This window comes from Dipodomys merriami, unplaced genomic scaffold, assembly GCF_024711535.1.
Source record: "Dipodomys merriami isolate MVZ:Mamm:240054 unplaced genomic scaffold, mDipMer1.0.p SCAF_571, whole genome shotgun sequence".
NCBI lineage: Eukaryota > Metazoa > Chordata > Mammalia > Rodentia > Heteromyidae > Dipodomys > Dipodomys merriami.
In genome coordinates, this window is record NW_027206148.1 from 545,679 (window position 1) to 554,706 (window position 9,028).

Below are 9,028 nucleotides of genomic sequence, written 5' to 3' on the forward strand. Positions count from 1 at the left end.
GAAATGCTTATTTTCACCAAGATATAAAGAGGAAACTTCTAACTCTATCTCTGACAAAGTAACTTGTACGAATCTAGACTTCCATAAACAATCACAAAAGTAGAAGCTATGTGAAAAATAAATATATGTATGTAAATATATATATAATACAAATATGTAGGAATATATATTTATATTAGCGTATTCACATATACAATGTGAATATGTATATAATGTATGTATGTATAATGTATAATGTATATTTATGTGTATATATCTATATATATAATGTACAGGAGAGAAAAACTGCATAGTATTTGGAGGAATAATTACCAAAATCTTCCCAATTTTCATTAAAAGCATGAACCCTTATATGCAGGAATCTAGCAGCTCAACAAAAGTCAATTAGCATAATCCCATAGATCCACACTAAAACACATTCTAATTAAATACTCAAAGACAGCAATCCTCCCAAAGCACAGAGACACAACTCCTCATACACAAGTGATCTTCAATGATATTATGACCAATTTTTCATTAGAAAAAAGAGTATTAGGCAGCAAGGGCAACAAATTCAAAGTGCTAAAAGAAAAGGACATATCTAACACCAACCTTTCTTTTATAACATTCCCCCCACCCCAGAGATAGGGGCTGAACTCAGGGCCTTGTACTCACCAGGCAGGCACTCTTCCATTGAGCAAAATCCCCAACCTTACAACTACCCTTTCTAAAACAAAACAAAACAAAAAATATATTTCTTCTAAAAGTGAGAGATGCTAAATACTGAAGGCTCAGGCCTATAATCCTAACTACTCTGCAAGCTGAATTGTGAAGATTGTGGCTCAGAACCAGCCTGGACCTTGTCCCTTCAGGAGTAAATTGTGGGAGACAGGTGTCCTTAAGAAGGATGGAGGACTTTGTGCTGTGTCATTCCTGGAACAAGTCATAGGATAAGGTGGCCATCAAGAATGGAGGCTATTGGCTAGTGTCTCCACAGAAGCAATTTGTAAAATGCAGGAGTGCTCTCATAGGTCAGAGGACATTGACCACTGTCTTAGTGGTTTCAAAAATTCCACGAAAATAACCATAGCAACCTCAAGTCCTCCTGGAATCTCTAGCAACAGTCTTGGAGGCCTAAGAGCTACAGTGTCAATGGTGGCAGGCTGTAATTGGTCCACTTTTTCTCTGACCTCACTTGGTCTGAATCTGATTTGTCCATTTCCCCCATGATGTCACTATGCACAGTTGTGATTGCTCCATTGTGATAGGTCATGTAGGGTATATAGGAAGCCACTCTGCCCCAACATTTGTCAGTTAACAGTGCTGGGAACTCTCGCTTGGTAAGCTGCTGGATTAACTCAAAGCTAGATTGATGATCTGTTTGGTTGCAGGTTTTGTTGGTTGGATTTTGGTATTTCTTTTTTACTTTTTGCCGGGTTTCCCATTATTTTATTGAGTTAATTTTTCGGAGACTTGCTACCTGCCTTCATAGCAGGAGGATCGCAGAATACAAAGAATCATCCCCGAGCTGCTTGAAGGAGGAGATCATCAAACAATACCAGACAAAAGAACTCCTTGACCAAGTTACCTGAGTGAAACTGTCCCATCACCACTTCACAGACACCGAGATGGCAATTTAAAATACGTCATATGGGAGAGTCCTCCAGGCATTGAATAGAGAATAAGATGGACATTTTTAAGGCTGGATGGCCCAGACACATCATCAAGTTGTACCTGGTGATGGAGAAAAGAGTATGTATATCTCATCATGGAATTGGCCACTAGGGGCTACCTTCTGAAGTCTATCTGAAAATCCCACCACTTATATAAAGTTGAAGCCAGGAGATTCTTCAAACAAATTGTACTAATTACAGCAAAACACAATCACACATTGAGACCTTAAGCCCAACAATATCCTTTTGGACAGCAAAGGCAATATCAAGGTTAGTTATTTTGGTCTAATCATCTGGTTCTCCCCGGGGCAGCTGCTGACAAATTTATGTGGTGTTGTGCTATTCCATACCCCTGAAATGTTCCTGCAAGAAAGAAATGATGGCTGGAACTGGCTTCACACCTGTAATCCTACCTACTCAGGAGGCTGAGATCTGAGGATCATGGCTCATTGCCAGCCCGGTCAGAAAAGTCTGTGATATTCATCTCCAATTATCCACTAGAAAACTGGGAGTGGCACAGTGGCTCAATTGGTAGAGTTCTAGCCTTGAGTTGAATTGCTCAAGGACACTGTTCAAGCCCCACAATTGGAAAAAGAAAATTTGCCTACAAGGTGGAAATCTGGAGCTTAGGTGTCTTTTTATATTTTGTTATAACAGGAAGATTTCCCTTTGAGGGGAGGATGTTATCCAGGTAGAGTCACTAGTTCTGAGGGCCAAATATGTTGGTCCATATAAACTGTCTGTTTGAGGACAAAATGTAATCTGCCAACTGGTAATTGAGGACCTGAGGGAGAGACAAATATTAAACAAATAATGGAGCACCCATAGCTTAAACAAGTTGCACAATATTCCCTGTGTTCTGATGAGCCAAGACTCAACAAGCTGGAACCCATCATTCTTAAAGTAATGTGTGAAATGAGGTACTACCTATATGAGATCCAGGGATCTATAGAGGACAGATCATTCAATTATGCCATGGGCATGTACCTTTTAATTAAAGAAAACTTAGGCTGTCCAAGTAAAAAGAGTACCTTCAACAGTGCCACCGTGCCCAACTCTTGCAGATCCTTCCAACTTACCTCTCCCTATAGAAGGAGAGCCAGTTTACTTACCTGGCTTAACCATTACATCTTGTCATCTGAGTTTCAATTGCTTTATAATGTCAAGCAGTCACCTCTGAAGAGAGGCTTAGGTACCACTCTGCCTGCCATTCCCTTCTGTTTCTTGCAGAAGAACCCCAGTCCTAGCACAGTTCCAGGCCAGGATTCTGTGTTGTTTCCCTTGCCTGGTCTTTCTTTTTAAGCAGCAGTGAAAGATTCCTCTCTGGGGAGCCACAATTTGAGATCATAAACTGTCTACTAAGAAGCAGGGCTGGAGGAGGGCGGTTAGCAGAATATTCCCTTCCTTCTGGGTAGCCTCATAATTAGACCAAAGTATAATTTAAGGCGGAGATTGGGCAGGATGGGTGTGGCTAGCGAATAGCTACCACTCTTCTCAGAATATGCTGCAGTATTCAGGCCCAGGAGCAGAGCAATTCTCGAGAAAGGGGTGGAGAGTATTATAAGACATCAAAGATAATAGCAGTTGAGAGCACAGGGACCTGTTATTGGGATGTGAAAGATTGCAAGAAGTATACTCAAAAACGAATTATAGGAAGGATAATCCCTATACAGCCAAGGCTGCATAGAGAGATCATGTCTCAATCCAAAGGCTGGCTACTGAAGCCAGAGGAACTAATGTTTGCAAGCAATTACAAGTAGGAGATAGTGTTCTACCACTTGAACAACAATGCCACTTCCAGTTTTCTGGTGGTTAAATGGGGATGAGTTTCAGGGACTTTTCTATCTGGACTGGCTTTGACCTACGGTCTTCAGATCTCAGCCTCCCAAGAAGCTAACATTAACAACCTAGGATTACACTCAGGAACAATGCCCAGACACTGATTTCAAGGCCAAAGACCATACAACAAATAATAAAAAAAGGAAAGTAAAAGGGGACAGTGGGTGGAGAGATTCACCATTCATCACATGCATGTCAGGTGTGAATGATCCACAATGTAGGCTAGGAGCAGACAAGGAACCTACCCAAGACACAACTGATCATTTATTTGTGGAAACCAAGTGAAAAGTCAATAAACCAATATATGAAACAACTATAGAAAGATAAATAGTGCAGGTGAGAGTGCCAGAAAGAGTCCTTTGAGTCAAGTGCTGGTGGCTAACACCTGTAATCTTAACTACTCAGGAAGCTAAGATCTGACGATCATGTTTCAAAGTCAGTCTCAACAAAAAATGTCTCTGAAATTCTTATCTCCCATGAACTAGCAATAAAGCATAATTGGGAACTGTGGCTCAAATGGTAGAATACTATATTTAAGATTTTAAAAAGATAAGCAACAGTGACCAGGTCCTGATTTCAAACCCGTTCAAACCCCAGAATCCACATACATAGAGAAAAGGTTTCTGTGAAGAGGTAGCACTGAAGCCAAGACCTGTAGATTGAGAGGGAGCCAGCTTTGGGGGCATGTGACAGAGGCAATAGCTAGGGTGAAAGTCTCAGGGCTGGAATAAACCCCATATCAGGAGGAAGTGGTGTGTGGCTGGTTCTGAGTGAGAAAGAGAATGAGGTGAGGTACATCTGAAAAATGGGGGCCAGGTGGGCACTGGTGGTTCACACCTATAATCTAAGCTACTCAGGAGACTGAGGATTGAGGATTGTGGTTCAAAGGTAGCCTGACCAGGAAAGTCCATGAGAATCTTATCTCAATAACCAACTCTGAAAAAGCTGGAAGTGGTACTGTGGTTCAAGTGGTAGAGCACTAGCCTTGGGCTCAGGCTCTGAGTTCAAGCCCCAGTCCTCATACTTCAGCTTTCTGAATAGCTAGGATTACATGTGTGAGCCACCACAGACAGGCAACCCTTTAGTATATATTATCTAACTTAATGGTTGTGACTTTCCCATTAGGAGGGCTCACTCTGAGCTCATCCTATTCTGGTTCACTTTCAGTCGATGGCCAGGTCAGTTTCCCCTCTGGAACTAACTTGTCTGTGGGAGGAGCATAAAGCCCCTGAAGCCCCTTCCCTTGTTGGGTGCATCCTATATTGTAAGAGTGATGAAAGAGGTCCAAGATTAAAGCTGGGCTCCTAAGATGGAGTTCCTATTGTGGGCAACCTGGGCTGGTGTGCAGCTTTGAACAAGTGACTCTGGGAAGATATGAAAAATAACCACACTTAAATCCAATTTTTTTCAAAATCCTCTTGAGAGCTAGAAGAGGAGAGGGGAAGGGAAGATATATTCTGAATAGTTTCCTTCCTGTTGTGACATTGATTGATACATTTTGCTCAAGCAAGAATTACTTATCCTGGGAAGGTCCTCAGTTTACCTTCCCATGGTTGAGAGTTGTATGAGCTAAAATCCTCAGCTGTCAGCTCTATTTGGGCTACTTGACCCAGAGAAGAGGGCGACCCTTTTTGCAAACTGCTCTGCTCAGAAGGAGGTCCAATTTTCTGATTTTCAATAATGGGGACTAGGTGCTGCTAGAGAAAAGGATGCTATAAAATAGAGTGAGTTTGGAGCTCACACCCTTCAGAGGGAGGCCCAAACTGAGACCTGCTCTGAGGAAAAATCAAGGAACTGAGAGGAAGTTAATATTTTAGGTCATATGGCCAGGGAAGGCCTTTCTGTGGCAGAACTTCTGATCTAGCTGCTGAAAAGATGAACGAATTAAACAAAGTTTATTTTCCTTTTGTGTGTGTGTACAAGTACTGGGGCTTGAACTCAGGGTCCCATACACTTGCTTAGCTTTTTCCTGCAAGGCAGATGCTCTACCACTTTAGCTAAACTTCTACTTTGAAGTTTTTTGCTAGTGTATTGGAGATAGGAGTCTGTCAGAATTGGCTTTCCAGACTGGGTTTGAACATGGATCCTTAGATCTCAGCCTCCTGATAAGCTAGGATCAAAGACAGGAACTATTAAGCATTCAGGTCCACACAAAGGTGTAGAAGAAGTTTCCAGAGAAGAGAAGAACAAATTTTCAAAGGCCTTGCCTGATTTGTCAACTTGTTGGATATTGTTTATTGATTTATTTTTGAACATGGGGCTTGAACACTGGGCCGGGGCACTTTCTTTCAACTCTTCAGCTCAAGTCTAGCACTCTACCACTAGAGCCACAGAACCACTTTGGATTTTCTGGTGGATAATTTGAGATAAGAGTTTCACAGTCTTTCCTGCCCAACCTGGCAATCCTCAGATCTCAGCCTCCTGAGTAGCTAGGATTACAGGCATGAGCCACCAGTACCTGGCTGGATATTTATTTATATAGGAATACAGCAATATCCTTGTAAATAGGATGAAAAATATTTAAGTTGGTCACTCCATATGAGCCTCACTGGCTTTAAGTTTTCTCTTTGATAGTTAATATGAAGGAAAGCCACAGGGGGATTCACCTCAGTTTATTATAAAAGGATGTCTCTGGCATGTTTTTACAACAGTGTGCACAATGTAAAAGATAATAATGTTATTCATGACATTATACACAGTAGTAGAAAGGTAGAAAACCAAATGTCTCTTGATGGGTAAACAAAATGTGGTATAACCAGCCAAGGGAATATTATTCAATCTTAAAAAGGAATGACATTCTGACCATGCTACAACAAGAATGAATCTTTAAAATACTGTGAAATAAACCATATTAAAAATAAAAACTATATTTATGATTCTACATATATAAGGTACCAAAACATAGTCAAATTTGCTGGCTACCAGTGGCCCACACTTATAAAACTAGCTACTTATAGGGCTGAGAACTGAGGATGGAGGCTTGAAGCCAGACTAGAAAGAAATGTTGCTGAAACTCTTATCTCCAAAAAGTGAGATACAGTAGATGTGAGACTCAACAATAGAACTGTGGAGCATATGGGCAGCAAAGATGGCGTTGGGAGGGGGTTGAGTGGGCAGAGCCCAATTTACTATAGAGCACATGGGCAGCCAAGATGGCGCTGGGAGAGAGTAGAGTGGGCAGAGCCCAATTGATCTTCCGATCAGTGCCTAACCAGCCCATGAAGGCTCAGGTGCATGATAGGGTGTGACCTTGACAGTGATTGGTTCCTCTTCCTCCCTTGCCATGCCACCCGCCGTTTTTATATTTAATAAGGGCTGCTCTCTGTTAATAAATGAGTTTTCTACCTGCTGGATTTGGCTCCCCGCTGCGTCTGATTGTCTCCTGGGCTGGGGAACGGGCGAGCGCCACACTTACCTTTCCGCCACACTTACCTTTCCTCAGACCCCATCCATCTTTCGTGGGACGGACGAAGACCCAACATAGAACATCAGCCTTGAACAAATAAGTTTAACATAGAGGGGCTGGGAAAGTGGCTCAGTGGTAGAGAGCTTGCCTTGCATGCCTGAGGCCCTGGGTTCGATTGCTCAGCACCACATAAGCAAAAAGAAAAAAGCCGTTGAAGGGTAAACAAAGGAGGAGGCTGCAATGCTTGGTAAGAAATGTATGCATTATCCTGCCCATGTAATTGTAACCCCTCTGTAAGTATGTTCTCAAATAAAATAAAATATTAAAAAAAAAAAGAAAAGAAAAAAGCCGGAAGTGGCGCTATGGCTCAAGTGGTAGAGTGCCAGCCTTGAACTGAAGAGCTGAGGGACAGCTCCCAGGCCCAGAGTTCAGGCCCCACGACCGGACCTCCCCCCCAAAAAAAAGTTTAACATCGAATGGAGAATAGAGAATGAATGATGTGGCCAGTGCAGGTAAGAAAGAGCAGGCTTTCTGTGTGCAAAGGACTTCTTGGTCAACAGCACTGTGACAGAACACACAAAGACAGTACTAGGCTGAGAAGTAAGGACAAGAAAGACAGGAGAGTTGATTATCCGTTTTGTTGTTGTTGTTGTTGTATTTGTTTTTCCCAGTACTGGCACCTGGACTCAGGGCCTGGGTGCTGTTCCTGAGCCTCTTTATGCTTTGGGCTAGTGCTCTATCACTTGAGTCACAGAACTTCTTCTTTTTCTGAGTAGTTTATTGGAGAAAAAAGTGTCATGTCATGGGCCTTCTTGTAAGGCTGGCTTCAAATGGAGATTAGTCTTCAGATTTTAGCCACTTGTGTTGTATTCCAATTTAAATTGTAGTATTCCAATTTCCCAGGAAGATATGACAGCACTCAGGCAATTTGGCTGGAAGTTCTTTATTTAGCCATATTCCATCTGTCCTCAGCTCACAGAGCTAGAGAACAGCCCTGTTTGTTGTTCAGGGGGGATTTTTATAGGAAGTGCTTTCACATAGGTGATGTTTACCAAAGCAAGCAAGCAAGGTTACAGAAGCAAATCATAGCCTTGAGTCAAACATGCCTTGGGACATTGGACCTTTGCCCTGATGTTGAAGAAGGGGAATCCTTTTCCCAGAGAGAATGCATGTCAGCATGCACCCTCACACCACACAGAAGCTCAGATGGGGACACACGAGTCAATGCCTCTGACAGTGCGCTGAAATTTTCTGAACAGGAATGATGTTTATTACAACTTCCTGAGTAATAAAGAACTCAGTACAGCTGGTGATAAGCATCATAATTGTTAGTGGCATTCAGCAAAATTTGTGATAAACTGCAAAGGTGCCAGTCTGGGAAGCTTGAGGGAGAGAGAGAAGTTTACTTTTAGCAAAGATGTTTCTGAATTTACATTTTTGTTCCCATGGATATCCTTCTTTACCAAGGGAAAGGGGCTCAGGAGAGAAAATTAGCTACCGCAGGAACGATTGAGGCTAGAATAAACTTTCTTCTAGTGAATAGCAAATCAGATATCACACTCAGTAGCTAGGATTACAAGTTTGAGCCAAAACTGCCTATTTTGATTAATTCTTGTGTGTCATCCCCAGGAATGTGGATTCAAGCCAAGGTGACCCAAGCCTTCAAAGTTTTGTTACAGATATTGACTCAAGCTATGATGTCAGAAATACTGACCTTACTGTTCAGCCTGGAACCAAAAGAAACGGGAGGTGAGAGTTATCTATGTTTGTGGCTTGTAAATCACCAGGATTAGTGGCAGGCTGGAAAGAAGAGAATCAAGAGGGCACATGTGGAACATGGCAGACAGGAAGGCATCAGGGAAGAAGCAGTTTCGGGATGAGCAGTGGATCAGGAGGACCAGATTCTCTGTGGTGCAGAAAGTCTTTCTTCAGAGCCCTCACCACATTAGCCTGTCTTGGGTCACTCCATGTTTGTTTAGTGTTTCAGCCCTCAGTCATTTGAACTCTTAGGGCTTGGGGCTTCCTGCACATCCTCCTGGAGCCTGGCACAGGGTCTAGCCCACATTGGTGCTGGCTGATGGTTGCCTAATGGGGTTGGATAGAGACAAACACTAAATTGGAGGTTTCTGGA